The sequence below is a fragment of the Pseudophryne corroboree genome, chromosome 1, assembly GCF_028390025.1.
Source record: "Pseudophryne corroboree isolate aPseCor3 chromosome 1, aPseCor3.hap2, whole genome shotgun sequence".
NCBI classification, from domain to species: domain Eukaryota; kingdom Metazoa; phylum Chordata; class Amphibia; order Anura; family Myobatrachidae; genus Pseudophryne; species Pseudophryne corroboree.
In genome coordinates this window covers 701747312-701766938 of record NC_086444.1, presented here as the reverse complement: position 1 = coordinate 701766938, position 19627 = coordinate 701747312, and the positions used below count along the sequence as shown (strand labels likewise).

The 19627-nt window shown below is 41.0% G+C and overlaps 1 pseudogene; it reads left to right on the top strand.

The window, feature by feature from the left end:
* The first annotated feature begins 2992 nt into the window (after positions 1 to 2992).
* Positions 2993 to 3111, top strand: LOC134945220 (5S ribosomal RNA; annotated as a pseudogene).
* The last annotated feature ends 16516 nt before the right edge of the window (positions 3112 to 19627 follow it).

Sequence of the window (19627 nt, the reverse complement as noted above, 5' to 3'; positions counted from 1 at the left end):
CAGCCTTCTATCTCTTTGCTGTCCTGGAATGTAGTCTTCATTTTCCAATAAAACGCAAAAAGGTGCTCACGCATATTCATAGGTTACGCTCTCAGCTGATTTTCTTGCAGGAGACTCATTGGGTGGTGGGGAATGGCTCCACTCTTCGGGCTAATTGGGTTGGGAAATGCCTGTCGGCATCTTATCGCCCAAAATCGCGTGGTGTGGCCATACTCTTTCACAGAGACTTACGATATACCATTTTAGAATCTGTGTTTGATCCAAATAGTCAGTATGTGGTGGTAGATGTGGATATGGAGGGCACATGATATACCTAGGTAAATGTTTACACACCTAATGTCAACCCCGGTGCGTTTTTCCATTACCCAACTCAAATATTGGCCAGCCGTACTCTGTATTCCTTGAATATCGGCGGTGAGTTTAACACAGTATACGATCCAATAATAGATTAGTCACCTCCTGCCTCTATGATATCCTCACAATGTTGGTGCTGCATCCAGGAAAAAGTTTCCTCCCCCCCCCCCTTCCCCGACAGGGTTAGTGCGTAAAAAAATAGGGGCGTGGCTTCAAAGGGAAGGGGCATGGCCCCTTGTAGTTGTGCCCCCTGTAGATTTGCCGCCAGAATTTGTGTTCCCAGTAGTTGTGTCCCCAGTAGATGTGCCCCCAGTAGAGATGACCTTGTAGTTATGCCCCCTTAGATGTGCCCCTAGTAGCGATGCCCCCATTAGATGTTCCGCCAGTAGAGGTGTCCCTGTAGTTATGCCCCCTTAGATGTGCTCCCAGTAGAGATTCCCCCATTAGATGTGCTGCCAGTAGAGATGCCCCCTTGCAGCACCGCTTACAAATACTAAAAATAAAAAAACAAACCAATACTAACCAGCTCTACTTCTGCTTCCCGACCGCTGCTGCTTCTGCTTCTGCTTCGTCTCTGGCCACCGTCGGCTCCTCTTTATGGGATAGACGTCATGACGTCTCTCCCATAACAGCGCCGCACAGACACTACAGGTCAGTTATGACCTCTAGTGTCTGTCTGAAAATGGAGCCAGCTGCAGCTGTGGGCTGTGGGATTAGTTTCTAGATAAACAGTTTTTGCAAGAGGGTAATTTAATTAGCAACATGATGCAAAAATTAGTCTGATCAGGATTGGCAGAATACAATTGATATAAACAAATATTAAACTAGCGCTCTCCAAAAGTGACATTCTTACAAAAATAATTTATTCAAGAAAATGCAAATATGTATTTTTTATTTATATATATATATATATATATATATATATATATATATATAGTCTATCATGGAAAAATACAGCACCACTTGTGAAATGAACCTGATTTTATCAGGCAATAATTAGGACACTTCAAATTCGTATAAAGGTATATATATATATATATATATATATATATATCTGTACAAAAGCCCCGGCACTCACGTTATCCACGGTAGGATATGTCTCGCTCCTGGGCCCTCCCCCTCCGGGGGTCTCCCTCCGGTACAGACAGCAGTGGAAAAAAGAGGCGGCACTCGGAGACTGTGTAATCAAAGTGTATTGAATAAAAGTGGCATCAACGTTTCGGGGACCAGTTCCTGAAGAAGAGGAAATAGCTTTTTTCCACTGCTATATATATATATATATATGTACTAGATATAAAATTGCACTCCCTAATATATAATGGTGTCCGCTGTTCCCCAAGGTACCCAGGGGTGGTAGGTCCGCGTAAAAAATGTGTGCAGCAAAAAGGAATGGGGATAAGCGACCAATGGCGCAAAAGATAATTAATAAGGGAGCAATACGCTATGTATATAAAAATATATACAATTTATTGTAACAACAGGAGTGTAAAGGTAAAAAATATATATAAAAACTTCACGTGACATAGATTCATTAAAAATGTGTAATTTTTTAATGAAAACATCTAAAAAAAATCATTTAAAAAAGTGTATATATATATATATATATATATATATATATATATTGATCTCTGATCTCAATTGGAGGTTATCTAATTGGTTGGACCAATGCGTTTCGTCATACAGACTTCTTCATGGAGTAGGGACATGATGGGACTATATGTCTATTTATACCCATAGTAATGAGGTTTCTAAATCTGACATCATCACATGTCATGTGACCTAATTATATCAACTCTCGTAAATACTGGTATCTATATAAAGTGACCAAAGTGCTGATTAATAATGTATTAATTTATGCTAAAAACTAGTTGTCTTTATAGATATAGCAGCAGAAAATACATAATATAACATAAAAACGGCACTTCCGCCACACTTCCGGTGATAGACACTCAGTTCTGGGCATGCCCGGCAATTCCGCCCCGGAAATTATCTTTAAAAAAATCCAAAAACCTAAAAGACCTAATAGCACCGAGTATGTTGACACAAAAAATAGACAGCGACTGCACTATGTTAAAGTTTACAGGCTCATACAAGTGTGGACGATGCAATGTGTGCCAGTATTTACATCCCAAAAGAAAGACCTTCACCTACATAGGAAATACAAAGGAATACAAGATCAAAGACTTTATGAACTGCAATTCTTCATCAGTGATCTATTTATTACAATGCAAGTGTGGTAAACAATATGTGGTAAAACCAAGAGGATACTAAAACTAAGGATACATTAACACATTCAGAACATCAAGAATAAAGTAGAAAGTCATGCGGTATCTAAACATTTTATCTCGGAACACAACTCAGATCCAGATGTACTGACATTTAAACCCACTGAACTTGTGAAATTAGGAGAAAGAGATGAGACTTGGCAAATAAGTAATCATGCTGTGAGATGTTCTGGATCTTTCAACTACAGACTATGTACCCCTCAGGCTTCAATGAAAGTTATGAAATTGCGCCCTTCCTGTAAAGACGTCATTTATGTATATATTCCTCACATCTATTTGTATACTATATATGACTCACTGTTTCACTTTAATAAAGATTAATAAATATTGTAGAATGTGTACAGCACAATATTACCTACAGTCAAACTACACTGGAAATGCCCAAATCCGCCCAATCTTGGAAGCTAAGCAGTGTTGGGCCTGATCAGTACCAGGGAGGAAGACTACCTGGGAATATCAGGTACTGTAAGAACCAAACGTGAGTACAATAGTCCAGTAACAACAATAATTAGAAATATATCACTATATAAAGGATGATAACTATTTAATATCATTTTTATCTTTTACCTTTACGCTCCTGTTGTTACAATAAATTGTATATCTTTTTATATACATTGGGTATTGCTCCCTTATTAATTATCTATTGCACCATTGGTCGCTTATCCCCATTCCTTTTTGCTGCATATATAATATATATATATATATATATATATACAGTATATATATACACACACACACACACACACACACACAGTATATGTATATATATATAGTATATGAATAGCATAGTTGTATCTACAGGGGTGCCTATTAAATTGTTTCAACTTGGCTGGTAACCAATAGTATTATCAGTATTCTTGAGTACAACCAAATATCATTAGATTAAAGAACTTCAATTTATTTAAAACATACTTCTTTAAAAACAGTAGAATTTACAATCAGTGTGGCCCATTAATACATAGCTTTTCATTAATTAATGATGTGTTCCAATAGGAGCAAAGCGCTTTGTTAGCTTTAGTAATCCCAAATTCGTGTCACCCAGCGCTCTCCAATAGTGACATTTTTACAAAAATAATTGAAGAAAATGTATATATATATATATATATATATATATATATATAGAGAGAGAGAGAGAGAGAGATATTTATGGTAAGAACTTACCGTTGTTAAATCTCTACCTGCGAGGTACACTGGGTTCCACAGGGATAACATCGGGGTGTAGAGTAGGATCTTGATCCAAGGGATCAACAGGCTAAAGCTTTGACTGTTCCCAAGATGCTCAGTGCCGCCTCCTCTATAACCCCGCCTCCGTGCACAGTAGCTCAGTTTCGTTAACCAGTCCAATGCAGTAGCAGGCAAAAGAGACGACAACCGTTAGTAGCCACATACACCACATTCTCAAGACAGGAGAAGGTATCAGCGGCTAATGCCATACAAACCCAAATAAGCTAAGTGCGTCAGGGTGGGCACCCTGTGGAATCCAGTGTACCTTGCAGAAAGAGATTTAACAATGGTAAGTTCTTACCATAAATCTCCTTTTCTGCAGCGAGGTACACTGGGTTCCACAGGGATAACATCAGTGATGTCCTAAAGCAGTTCCTCATGGGAGGGTACGCATTGTAGTGGGCATAAGAACCCGGCATCCAAAGGAAGCATCCTGGGAGGCGGAAGTATCGAAGGCATAGAACCTTAAGAACGTGTTCACTGAGGACCATGTAGCCGCCTTGCACAATTGTTCAAGGGTAGTACCACGGCGGGCCGCCCAAGAAGGTCCAACCGACCGAGTAGAATGGGCTTTGATGGTAGCAGGATCTGGAAGACCAGCCTGTACATAAGCTTGTGCAATCACCATTCTAATCCATCTAGCCAGGGTCTGCTTATTCGCAGGCCAGCCACATTTGTGAAAACCAAAAAAGACAAAGAGAGAATCAAACTTCCGAATGGAAGCTGTCCTCTTCACATAAATACGGAGAGCCCGTACCACATCCAAAGACCACTCTTTGGATGACAATTCAGGAGAGATAAAGGCCGGAACCACAATTTCTTGGTAAAGGTGGAAAGAAGACACCACCTTAGGTAGATAACCAGGGCGTGTCCGAAGAACCGCCCAGTTACGGTGAAAATTCAGAAAGGGAGACCAACAGGATAAGGCACCCAAATCTGAAACCTGTCTAGCAGAGGCAATAGCCAGCAGAAATAAAACCTTAAGAGTAAGCCACTTAAGGTCCGCAGACTCAAGAGGTTCAAACGGAGACTCTTGCAAGGCCTCCAGAACCACCGACAAATCCCAAGGAGCCACAGGCAACAGGGAGGTTGAATCCGCAACACAACCTGAGTGAATGTATGAACATCAGGCAGAGTCGCAATTTTTCTCTGAAACCAAACCGACAAGGAAGAAATATGAACCTCGAGGGAGGCTAGACGAATGCCCAAGTCCAGGTCCTGTTGCAGGAAAGCCAAAGGTTTGGTCTTACTAAACTTGTAAGCGTCATGATTGTTGGCTGCACACCAAGCAAAGTAAGAATTCCAGACCCTATGATAAATCCGAGCAGAAGATGGTTTCCGGGCCTTCAACATGGTTTGAATGACTGCCTCAGAAATTCCTTTGGCCCTCAGAACTGAAGCTTCAAGAGCCATGCCATCAAAGCCAGCCGGGCCAAATCCTAGTATACAAAAGGGCCCTGAATGAGGAAGTCTGGCCCTGAATGAGGAAGTAAAAGAGGACGCTCTATCGTGAGACCCTGAAAGTCTGAAAACCAATGCCGTCTGGGCCACGCTGCAGCGATCAGGAGCAGGATTCCTCCTTCTTGCTTGAACTTCCTTATCACCCTGGGCTGAAGTGACACTGGAGGGAACACGTACGGCAGCCGAAAGTTCCATGGAATTGCCAGTGCATCCACGAATGCTGCTTGAGGATCCCTTGTCCTTGCTCTGAAGACCGGAACCTTGTGATTGTGTCGAGACACCATCAGGTCTACGTCTGGTAGGCCCCACTTGTCCACAAGGAGTTGAAATACTTCTGCATGGAGGCTCCTCTCTCCAACGTGTATGTCCTGATGACTGAGGAAGTCCGCTTCCCAGTTGAGGACCCCCGAAATAAACACTGCCGATATGGCTGGCAGATGGCGTTCCACACACTGAAGAATCCTTGATACTTCCATCATTGCCATGCGGCTTCGAGTGCCGCCTTGATTATTTATGTACATCCTCATGGTGGCATTGTCCGACTGCACTTGAACAGGCCTGTGCTGTATCAGATGCTGGGCCAGGGTCAGAGCATTGAACACCGCCCGCAATTACCGAATGTTTATCGGGAGGAGAGACTCCTCCTTGATCCACCGACCCTGAAGGGAGTGTTTCTCCAACCCCTCAGACTGGCATCCATTATCAGAAGGGCCCAGTTGGATATCCAGAAGGGACGACCCCTGCTCAATTGTTGGTCCTGGAGCCACCAATTCAGTGACCGACGAACCTCTAGAAACAATGAGATCATGTGAGACCTGAGCCGGTGAGGCAGTCCGTCCCACTTGGCAAGAATCAATCTCTGCAGAGGGCGGGCATGCAATTGAGCGTACTCCACCATGTCGAAAGCCGACACCATGAGGCCTAGTACTTGCATCACCGAGTGAATCGACACCCGTGGACTAGAGAGGAAGCATCGAATTCTGTCCTGAAGGTTCAGGACCTTCTCCTGAGACAAGAACAACAATGCCCCAGGGTGCACCATGCTCTGAGCAGGGACCAGGGTAGATTTCTTCCAGTTGATGAGCCACCCGTGGGCTTTCAGAAACTGGACCGTCAGATCCATGAGACGGAGGAGAATTTCTGGGGTATTCGCCAGGATCAGCAGGTCGTCCAGATACGGTAGGATCATGACACCCTGACGGCGAAGTACAGCCAACATTACCGCCATAACCTTTGTGAAGACTCATGGAGCTGTGGTCAAACCAAAAGGTAAAGCCCAAAATTGATAATGGAGGTTGCCAATAGCAAACCGCAGGTACTGCTGATGCGACATGGAAATCGCAATATGGAGGTAAGCATCCTGTATGTCCAGGGAGACCATATAGTCCCCAGGCTCCAAAGCCAGAGCGAAGAGCTTCCATACAAAACTTGGAGACTCTCACAAATTTGTTCAAGGACTTGAGGTTGAGAATGGGCCGGGAGGAACCATTTGGTTTCGGGACTAGGAACAGCGGTGAATAGTACCCCTTGCCTCTCTGAGCCAGAGGCACCTATACTACCACTCCTGTGTCCAGGAGGGATTGTACCACCAAATGAAGAGTTTTTGCCTTCACCTGATCCGAAGGGATGTCCGTCAGGCAAAATCGATGAGGGGGACGATTCTTGAAGGATATGGCGTATCCGTGAGTGACGACTTCCCATACCCAGGCATCAGAAGTGGTCTTCAACCATTCCTGGGTAAACCTTAGAAGTCGGCCCGTCCTGTCATGCAGTAGGCTTGACTGATTTGGAAGAAGGCTGACGGGCAGCCCAGGCACGCTTAGGTTTGGGCTTAGTGGTTTTGGAAGTGCAAGCCTGTTTTGGGTATACCTGACCCTTTGCTTTACCTGGAGGACAAAATGATCGAAAGGAAGTATTCTTAACCTTCGGGACGGAAGGAGCCGTACTAGGAAGACACGCCGTCTTAGCAGAGGCTAAGTCAGCCACAATCTTGTTGAGATCCTTACCAAAAATAATGTCTCCCTTAAAAGGGAGCACCTCCGGGGTTTTCTTAGAGTCTAGGTCCATAGACCAGGACCATAACTAGAGAATCCAACAAGCCAAAATGGACGTAGTAGAAGCCTTGGCCGCCAGAATATCGGCATCAGTAGCCGCCTCCTTAATGTAATGAGATGCTGTAACAATATACGAGAGACATTGTCTAGCATTATCAGAAAAATTGTACGGCAGCTCTGCTTCCACCACCCTGAGCCCATGCTTCAATAGCTTCTGCAGCCCAATTAGCTGCAATAGTCGGTCGATGCACAGCTCCTGCGAGGGTGTAAATAGCTTTTAAACAACCCTCCACACACTTATCCGTCGGTTCTTTCAGAGAGGTAACAGTAATTACAGGCATAGCAGAGGACACCACCAGCTGTGCCACTTGCGAATCCACCGGTGGTGGTGTTTCCCAATTCTTACTTAGCTCCACAGCGATGGGATAGCGAGCCAGCATCTTCTTGTGAGGTGTGAATTTCTTATGTCAACTAAGTGGTCAGAATGAGGTAAAACATGTTTAATAACCTTCTGACGTTTAAATCTATCTGGTTTCTTAGAGGTAACAACATGTTCTGGGTCATCAGCAATTTGAAGAATCAGCCTCCATTAGGTCAGGAACATACACCCGTGAAACAGATTCCCCATCAGAAGCATCTGGATCAGTGTCTGAGGGGTCAGTATATACACCATCTTTATCAGATGAAGTGTCTGGAACATGGGTGGATTGTGAGGAAGTAATGGCCCGCCTAGAGGACCCCTTGGAATTAAGCAGACGAGGGTTAAGTTTCTGTTTGTTCAGTGAGTGGTTCAATTGCTGTAACTGAGTGGACAGAAGATATGCCCATGGCGGATTAACCGCAGGGACAATATGTGGCTGTACCGGCACGTGAGATCCCATAGGGGGCGTAAGTCTAGTTACCAGCGTATTTAGTAGAGTAGAGAAAGTAGCCAAAGGTGGGTCATTATGGACCCCCATTGTTACGGCCCTACTGGAGGGTAGGGAACCCCTAGAACCTGAACCCTCTGCTGCTATGTTTTCCTCTAATGTGTCTGCAGCGTCACCACCACACATTGTGGTATCAGCCGCAGAACCGTCGCCCCTTGAAGCTGACATATCTGTAAGCATAAATCACGGGCAACACAGTACAATATCAGCAGTATAATACCTGACCAAGAACCCCCTGTGCAGTGTGATAGCACAGAGGATTCGAGAGGTATACAGTGATTGAAAATCACAGAGAAAAATACACAATAAGTATATCCTGTGAAACACTTATATCAAATAATGGCCCTGACGCACCTAGCCCCCCTTAGAGTACAGAATATAGGGATAGCAATCTGAGTGAGATACACGGAGTAGAAATCACGCAGCCGCTACATGCACACACACAGTCACATGTACAATGCAGAAATTATGACAAGCAATAAAACTGCACTGGACTAGCAATACTAAGTAATACTAAATATAGCTATACAGAGTAATAGATATAACAATGCACAGTAAAGACTGGATGTATATCACAGGGTACTTGTACTACATAGCCCTGAAGTAATGCACTATTTCTTAACTAACACTGTCAACAGACATGTAGAATGCACAGCGATGATAATGCAGGCGGCTTTACAGAGGAAGCTTTGCCCAAACAGTCCCAGGATCAGCTCAGCATGTGAAAATGGCGCCCAAACACTGACAGGGAGTGAGGGAGAGAGAATGATGCAGCTCCAGGGTGGGAACATTTACTCTAAATGGCGCCCTGGGGCTGGGGGATGGGCTACAGGTCAGAGCCTTATCCCCTTCCTGGACTTCACCACCGGGCACTGTGGGCCATATGAAAAAGTTTTTTAGTAAAACCGACCTGTGCCCTTGCCCTGGTGGTTTAGTGGGGTCCCTGTACTGACACAGTGTCCACACCAGTGCGCGCAGCCCACCTCCTAATGGCCGCGCCAGATCGCGATTTCCAGGAGTCCTGATGAAAATATCGTATGATATGTAAATGCATTGAAAATTATTGTTTGGAGTGCAGCTGTCTGTTGAATTCTACATTTCTTTCTTTTGCGGGCAACCAGCTAAGAAACGTTACTATCAGCAGTGCCGGGCCCCTCGAGATATATAAATACTGGGGCCCTCGAGATATATATATATATATATATATATATATATAGACACACACACAAAACAACAGTATCCTTATCTTGCACCCGAATAGGATCAGCACTATGGGAGAGATCTCTGTTGATAAATCTCAAATACACAAATAAAAGAACACTGGCCCTCATTCCGAGTCGTTCGCTCGGTATATTTCATCGCATCGCAGTAAAATTCCGCTTAGTACGCATGCGCAATATTCGCACTGCGACTGCGCCAAGTAATTTAACAATGAAGATAGTATTTTTACTCACGGCTTTTTCTTCGCTCCGGCGATCGTAATGTGATTGACAGGAAATGGGTGTTACTGGGCGGAAACACGGCGTTTCAGGGGCGTGTGGCTGAAAACGCTACCGTTTCCGGGAAAAACGCAGGAGTGGCCGGAGAAACGGTGGGAGTGCCTGGGCGAACGCTGGGTGTGTTTGTGACGTCAACCAGGAACGACAAGCACTGAAATGATCGCACAGGCAGAGTAAGTCTGGAGCTACTCTGAAACTGCTAAGTAGTTAGTAATCGCATTATTGCGAATACATCGGTCGCAATTTTAAGAAGCTAAGATTCACTCCCAGTAGGCGGCGGCTTAGCGTGTGTAACTCTGCTAAAATCGCCTTGCGAGCGATCAACTCGGAATGAGGGCCACAATTCCCAAGTGCGCTATATTGATTGCATGAAATTTGCAGGAATTCTTCCAAGAAGACCCACTGGGATATACTCTGTATACTGGAGAATATTAATTCCTGGGGTCCTGAAACAGATAACCCCTCACCAGAAAATCACCCAAACAAGAGGCCCACGGCCAATTAGAACAAAATATTGGTTTAATGTCACAGATTAAACACATATATATTAAAAAGATTTTATTAAAAAAATTTTTACATAGAATTTGTACAAAGAATTAAAATATGTACATCAGTGAGAAATGTCCAGAATGTGGCGGTGGTTCAGATACTCCCTCACCTTATCAAGGTGTGAGCTCAAGAAGGGAGTGTCTCCACAAACTGGGTTAATGACTCTTAGCTGACAGACCCAACGCGTTTCGTCTATTCAACTTCATCAGGAGTAACTTGTTTGGGGATAAACAAATTAATTATCTTAATTAAAATACTGATTAATGAGTGTAGTAGGGAATTTAATTAAATGTGCAGGTACCTACCAATAATAACAGTAGGACCGAATAGATAATTTTAGAATCAGTGAATGAGAATTCATACGGTAGCCTGGATGGAACAAAAAAGACACACTCTTTAAGGTTATTTTCTCAATCTCGAAAAGAGAACATACTCTTTCTGGATATCTATACAATAAAAGTTTCTGTATCATTTATTTATGTGTAATATAATTTATATACACTGTGGTCATTTTCTTTTATATTTATTTAACTTAATGGACGTACCTCATATAAAAGTGAATTCATCTTATATGGGGCTTCCAAAATTAGCTTCTAAATAAGCTTATATTAGAGTTCTAAAAATGATTGGCACCTATGAACTGATGTCCTCAGAACCACCTAATGGAGATGGAGGGCAAAATGTGTCATATATTCTAATTAGGGTGTCTATATTAGATAAATAGAGGAAATAGTCTCCTAAGGTACATACCTGGATATATTAAACAGCATTAATAACCATAATTGGTTTTACTTGGACATGATAAAATATTTGTATCTACAAGAAAAAGGGGGAATTGGTGTTTGATTGATTCAGCCATTTGAGACCACACCCAATTCCCCCTTTTTATTGTAGATACAAATATTTTATCATGTCCAAGTAAAAACAATTATGGTTATTAATGCTGTTTAATATAATATATTATTATTATTATTATTATTATTATTATTATTATTATTATTATTATTATTATACAAAGTTCTATCTGGTAGAGTTGAGGGGAAGCAATACAGACATTTTCTATGAGTCAGTCAAGGATGATTTTAAAAAATAAAAAATAAAAAACGATAAGTTTAGTTCTAATCTTAATTTAGGGGAAAAGAAAGCTCTCAACCAACTTAAAAAAGTTGACAATTTGATAATTAAAAGTGCAGACAAGGGAGGAGCAGTGGTCCTCCAGGACAGAATAGACTATCTTAAAGAAACCCACAATATATTAGATGATACTTTAACATATACTAAGCTCAATGAAGACCCCACAATAACATTCAAAGAGGACCTCAGAGTTCTTTTATATGATGCACAAAGGAATAACGTAATCTGTAAAAAAAGAAATGGATTACTTATGGGTGGAGCATCCCATCACAGCTATATTTTATAATCTCCCAAACGTGCATAAGAACTTGCAGTCCAATTATCTCGGGTGTGGATTCATTAACCGCTAACCTCTCTCATTATATAGATTGAAATTACAACCATACGTGAAAGTATTGCCTTCGTATTTTAAAGATTCCACAAGTTTATTACAAACATTAGATAAATATATGTGGAGTGTAGAGGAAATGTGGCTGACTATTGATGTTCAGGCATTATATTCCTCCATTCCACACAACAAAGGGATTGAGGCAGTTCAGTCTTTTTTAACAGACGATCCTGACAAATCGGAGGTCGAAAGGAAATTCATTTTGGATAGTATAAGTTTCATTCTGAAACATAATTATTTCCGATTCGAGGATTCCCACTACCTCCAGCAGCAGGGGACTGTGATGGGGACAAAATTTGCCCCATCGTATGAGAACCTGCTGATGGGGGTGTGGGAAGAGTCAGACATTTATGGAACCAACTTTGAGAGGGATCACATCAAGTTCTATCGGATATATATTGACAATCGAATCATTATATGGAATGGAGACGAGCAAAGCGCTGAACAATTTGGCCACCATCTCCAGACCAATTCTTTTAACTTGAAGTTTACCTATAAATCTGATGCAAATACAATCGACTATCTAGAGCTCAAACTGGAGAGCAAAATAGGAGAAATTGTGAAAACAACAACTTTCTTCAAGGAAGTTGATGCTAACAACTTTATTCCTACATCCAGCTGCCATCATCCTGTCTGTATAGATGGAGTCCCCTACTCTCAGTTCCTCAGATTAAGGAAAAATTGTAGTATTTTCAGTGACTTCTTGACAGTCTCTTATTTAAAAATACAATACCTAATAATGTGAAAGACAAGAAATGCAAGCCTTTTATAACCCAATTTAGTAAAGAAAATCGTCTAATCACTAAGATTTTGGATAAACACTGGCCCATCCTGTTGAAGGACCCTATACTTGGACCGTCACTCCCCTCCAAACCACAAGTAGTGCTTAAAAGGGCTTACAATTTGAAAAACATTTTAGCACCTAGTGCATTACGTTCTAGAAAATCAGCCACACAATCAGAAATTATTACATCCTCTTTTTTGAAGAATAGTGTGGGATGTTTCCCTTGTAAACGCTGTATCTGTTGCAAGTTCATGGAAAAAAAACACTTTTTCTTGGGAGTTTGAAAATGGGTCAAAATATACCCTAAGAGAAAAAGTAAATTGTAACAGTGAATTCGTAGTTTACAGAATAACATGCAGCTGTAATTTGATGTACGCTGGCAAAACGGAAAAATAATGCCAAACTTAGAATACAAGAGCACCTACAAAGTATAAAAAATAAAGTCATAAATCACAGCCTACCTCAGCATTTTTTAGAGTCACATAATTCTAATACCAAGGATTTTAAGTTCACTATTTTAGAATTGGTGCGATTAGGACCAAGAGGGGGTGATAGAGAAAAGCACTTTCTCTTCTCACTCTAAACACCCTCTCTCCAAAAGGACTGAATAAGAACATAGATATTGTGTCCTTTTTATAAAAAGATAGATTAAGCACAATGATATCACCTAAAGGATTATTATGAGATCATTATAATCTCCTCACTAAGTATCAGGAACACAGGGTCTCACTAGTTCACTGTAAAAACCTATTAATAATATTGGGAAGGTTTTTTTTTAAGACCTATTCCCAATTAAGTCAATATAATTATTTAGTCACCATTTAATTACTAAAAGATGAATGTATTAATAACACATTAAATTAATTAATAAAGAACCTTTTGGCAGTACACTTTATGCTATACTTAAAAGTTCTTGTAACCTATTAAAATTACTATATGTAGGGTATTTCTGATTATTTCACGTAGTGTAATTATGTAATTTTTTAAAAGCTGTATAAACTACTTATATGTGTTTTTATTATGTATATGTATCAAGGTATGGCATGTGTGTTACACTATTATCTGTTACGGTGGTTTTTTTTGTACAACTGTAGCCTTGAAAAAAAAGTTTATTATAGTAAATATTAGATCATGACTGGTGGAACGCATTTACTTCCTTCTGTTTTTAAAGGCTACAGTTAAAATAAGCAGACGTTCTTATAAAGAACTCTGTGTTATTTGCATTTAGGTATGAAAACTGAATTAATGTTGTTTACTTTTAAGATTCAACTGTGAATCTACTGGGAAGTTTCAGTGCACATAAAAATATTTGTATTCCGGTTATACCTTATGGGTTGTATGTTTATATTGTTTGGGTGTGGTCTCAAATGGCTGATATACCCCACGTCAATCAAACACCAATTCCCCCTTTTTCTTGTAGATACAAATATTTTATCATGTCCAAGTAAAACCAATTATGGTTATTAATGCTGTAAGCGCCTTGAGTCCTGTTGGAGAAAGAACGCTATATAAATAAAATTATTATTATTATTATTAATTATTATTAATATATCCAGGTATGTACCTTAAGAGCCTATTTACTCTATTTATTTTATTTATTATTATTTATTAGCAGTTTCTTATATAGCGCAGCATATTCCGTTGCGCTTTACAATTAGAACAACAATTATAGAACAAAACTGGGCAAAGACAGACAGACAGACAGACAGAGGTAGGAAGGCCCTGCTCTCAAGCTTACAATCTATAGGGAAATAGGCATTGATACACAAGGATAGATGCTACCTGTCACATAATGGTTCCACAGGTTGCTAGGTTCTTAATGGGTTGTATATGATATGATCACCCAGCAATGTTGGAAGACAAAATGTGAGTTTATGTGGACTGTACAGAGGGGATGTAACTTGATAGGGAAGCTGTGAAGGTTATGTGTGTGGGTCTGAAATTTGGTAGGCTTGTCTGAAGAGATGAGTGTTCAGAGAACGTTTAAAGGTTTGTAGACTAGAGGAGAGTCTTATTGTGCGTGGGAGTGCATTCCACAGAGTGGGTGAAGCCCGGGTAAAGTCCTGTAATTTTGAGTGGGAACAGGTAATACATGTGGATTAGAGACGCAGATCTTGTGCAGAGCGGAGAGGTCTGGTAGGGAGATATTTTGAGATGAGTGAGGAGATGTATGATGGTGCAGTTTGGTTAATAGCCTTGTATGTAAGTAAAAGTATTTTATATTTCACATGGTAGAATACCGGTAACCAATGGAGGGACTGACAGAGCGGATCAGCAGATGAAGAACGTCTGGCAAGGAAGATTAGCCTCGCAGCTGCATTTAAAATGGATTGAAGTGGTGATAGCCTATGTTTGGGAAGACCAGTATGGAGACTATTACAATAATCAATGCGGGAGATGATGAGTGCATGGATTAGAGTTTTTGCAGTGTCTTGTGTAAGATAAGGGCGTATTTTGGATATGTTTTTAAGGTGCATGTAACATGATTTAGAGACAGATTGAATGTGTGGAACAAAGGACAGTTCAGAGTCAAGGGTGACACCTAGGCAACAAGCTTGTGGGGTGGGGTGGATAGTTGCATTGTCAACAGTTATAGAGATATCAGGTTGGTAACTACTCTTAGCTGGTGGGAAAATAATTAATTCGGTTTTGGAAATGTTGAGTTTGAGGTGGCGAGATGACATCCAAGATGAAATGGCAGACAGGCATCCAGTGACACGAGCCAATACTGGTGGTGACAAATCTGGGGAGGATAGGTAGATTTGAGTATCATCAGCATACAAATGATACTGAAATCCAAAGGAGCTGATTAGTTTACCAAGAGAGGAGGTATAGATTGAGAAAATCAGAGGACCTAAGACTGAGCCTTGCGGTACTCCAACTGATAGAGGTAGAGAAGAGGAGGTAGAATCAGAGAAGTGAACACTGAAAGAGCGATTAGATAGGTAGGATGAGAACCAATAAAGGGCTGTGTCCTGAAGACCTAGGGATTGTAGTGTTTGTATGAGAAGAGAGTGGTCAACAGTGTCAAAAGCAGCAGAGAGATCTAGAAGAATAAGTAGTGTGTAATGGCCTTTTGATCTAGCAGTGACTAGATCATTCACTACTTTGGTCAGTGCCGTCTCTGTGGAGTGTTGGGCACGAAAGCCTGACTGAAGTGGATCCAATAAGTTGTGCGAGTTAAGAAAGTGTGTAAGGCGAGTGTAGGCAAGCCTCTCAAGTAGCTTGGAGGGACTGGGTAGCTGAGAAATGGGACGGTAGTTAGAGAGTGTGTTTGGGTCAGAGTTGTGTTTTTTTAGAATGGGAGTAATGACTGCATGTTTAAACAGAGAGGGAAAGATACCAGTAGAGAGAGAGAGATTACAGATTTTAGTTAAGGCTGGGATAAGCACAGGAGACAAAGTTTTACTGACCTGTGAGGGTATAGGATCAGGAGGAGAGGTAGTGGAGTAGGAGGATGAAAAGAGTGTTGATACTTCATCTTCACTTGTGGGATCAAATGAAGAGAAAGTGCCAGAGGGTTCAGGTAGGGAATTGAGCAGGTCACTGGCTGAGTTAGAGCATACAATTCATCTCGGATTTTATCAATCTTATCCTTGAAGTAGGAAGCAAGTTCTTGTGCACGGATAGTAGCTAGTGGGGGAGGTGAGGGAGGGTAAAGAAGTGATTTAAATGTATTAAAAAGTCGCTTGGGGTTGTTGGCATGATAAGAGATGAGAGATTGGAAATATGTTTGTTTGGCAGTGTCCAGGGCCTGACGATAGGAGTGGTAGGTAGTCTTATATGTGAGAAAGTCACTTGGATTCTGAGATTTCCGCCACTGACGTTCTACTTTACGTGACAGTTTTTGTAGGTGTCTTGTTGATTTAGAGTGCCATGGTTGGCATCTAAGCCTACGTGGAGTGTGATGGGTAGCTGGAGCCACTTCATCAAGGGCACTCTCTAGGGTCTGGTGCAGGTGTGATACAGCAGTGTCAGGTGTAGTAAATGTCGAGATTGGTGAGAGCAGTTGTTGCAGAGAAGTGGAAAGTTGTTGAAAATGTATATTGTTAGTATTTCTGCGGGTTAGAGGAGGCTTGCTTGGTTTTAGTGTCCTAGAATTTAAAGTAATAGAAGAGATTGTGAAGGTGATCAGGTTGTGATCAGAGAGAGGGAAAGGAGTGTTAGTGAATTCGGAAACTGAGCAGAGCCTGGTGAACACAAGATCAAGGCAGTGGCCCTCATGGTGAGTAGAGGAGTCGGACCATTGGGTTAGGCCAAGACAGGAGGTTAGAGAGAGGAGTTTGGATGCATGAACGGATTGTGGACTGTCAAGAGCTATATTGAAATCGCCCATAATGATGGTGGAGATGTCAGAGGATAAGAAGTGTGGGAGCCAGGCAGAGAAATCTTCTAGAAATTGTTGTTTAGGTTGCCCAGGAGGGCGATAGATAGCTGCAACACGCAGAGAGAAGGGGGTGAAAATCCTGATAGAGTGAACTTCAAATGAGGTGAATGCAAGTGATGGAACCTGAGGTAGAACAGTGTATGTGAAAAACTGTGACAGTAAGATTCCGACCCCACCACCTTTACTATTATTAGGCCTAGATGTGTGTGAGAAGTGGAAACCACCATGTGACAGTGCTGCAGGGGAGGCAGTGTCTGATTGTGTGAGCCATGTTTCTGTTATAGCCAGCAGATTAAAGTTGTGAGATATGAAGAGGTCATGGATGGATGTTAATTTGTTACAAACAGAGCGTGCATTCAATAAGGCACATTTTAGTGATTTGGAGGGGGATGGGAGACACGTGATATTTATGAGGTTAGATGGATTTCTATGTTGTTTTGCGACAGCAGAGTGTGAGAGGGAAAGATGGTTGGGGCCTGGATTTGGTGATATATCACCAGCTAATAAAAGCAGAAGAGTGAGATAAATCTTGGTGGATGTTTGCGAGTGTTTGTACTGGTGGCCAATTGTGGTTGTCAAAGTACTTGCAGAGAGGAAAGTATAAATCTCATGAGTGTTTAGAAGAGGGGAGTGGAGAATAGAAGCTGTAATGTGTACAGAGGGGTGAGTTTCAGGGTGAGTGTAGAATGTGTTAAATTTGGTGAGAATTCCATGAATTGAAATTAGACACAGTAGTTTGATGAACATGCTGAGGTTGTTTGTGTTTTATGGGTTAAGTGGAGTTAGAGTAAATTGTTAACGTAAGTTACCTTTTCTTGATGTTTTTCAATGTTTGTTCAACTGTTTTTTTAACTGTTCGGATAACACACTTATTAATTTCACACTTATTAAATTCCAGCAAGCTACCCCCAGCAAGCTGACCCCTTAACTGACTCTAAGGAAATACTGTCTCTGATTAGGAACAGGCCTACCTCTGAACATTTGGTCACCTGATTGAAATGCTAATTGATCATAGAACAAATTGCACAGGGTGGTTCAACAGACTAAAACTACTCTAGCTATTCACAATAAATTCAATCACATACATAGGAAATTACAAGAAAAACATCACATACATTCAAATATAAGATGTGGTTTGTACGCAGCATGTGTGTCAGTCTGAATAATAAATAAGCAGGTGCGCGACCAACAGCAGCAGGTAAGAGGAAGGTCAGTTCCTCAAAACTAAACAGTAGAAAGAAAATGTATACCAGCGCTGGCTGAACCAATTAATTAATATTAAATAAAATATTAATAAGGATGGTTTGCTCTATGTAAAAAAGTAACAATTTATTGACATATCACATGTAAACAAATCTAAAAAGAAAGAATTCCTGTTGCCACAAGGTGGCGATAAAACTTGGTAATGTCTTATCTGAATAAAATTTCATGGATTTCACATTCTCCTATATTGAAATTGTCCATTCCTAAAGGCTAGGACACCCTCTCCTTGTGCATTCACTGTAATAGGTAAATAATTACCAGATCCCCACGTTAGTAAGCATCAGCGTTGGAACAAGTCCGTTTTGCAGCTGTAGGGGTAGATTAAACCGGTTTTGATGAATGAGTCCAGTGATGGGAGAGAAGTCCAAAGTATGCCGAAGGATGTCAAAGGCTTTGCGGGCCGGTTGGAGAGTGAAGTCCAGATGAGTAAGGAAAGCTCAAAGCGTTTCACTGGTATAATCCAGCTTCCTCAGGAGCATAAGTTCCATATGTATGGGGTACTCTATTTATACCCTTACTGATGAATTGATAAGCACCACCTGTTTGGGTCAATATTAATACTTAAGAGCAAACCATCCAAAATAACAATGTAAAAAACTAACAATACAAAACACAAACTTAGTGTCTATTTATAAAATATATATATATTTTTTTTTTATTTAAAAACGAGTGTTATTACTCTATTTAAACAAAGGAAATATAATTTTAGGAGTGAGATTGTACGTTTAGAGGAAGGTGTTTTAAGAACATGGTTGGTCATGTGTCTGAGACCACGGGACCACTAAGTTACATCTATTGACCAATGGGACTGCCTTTTTGCCGATCATGTGATGAGGTACGTCACATGATCGGCACTATCTTATATTTCCTTTGTTTAAATAGAGTAATAACACTCGTTTTTAAATAAAAAAAAATATATATATTTTATAAATAGACACTAAGTTTGTGTTTTGTATTGTTAGTTTTTTACATTGTTATTTTGGATGGTTTGCTCTTAAGTATTAATATTGACCCAAACAGGTGGTGCTTATCAATTCATCAGTAAGGGTATAAATAGAGTACCCCATACATATGGAACTTATGCTCCTGAGGAAGCTGGATTATACCAGTGAAACGCGTTGAGCTTTCCTTACTCATCTGGACTTCACTCTCCAACCGGCCCGCAAAGCCTTTGACATCCTTCGGCATACTTTGGACTTCTCTCCCATCACTGGACTCATTCATCAAAACCGGTTTAATCTACCCCTACAGCTGCAAAACGGACTTGTTCCAACGCTGATGCTTACTAACGTGGGGATCTGGTAATTATTTACCTA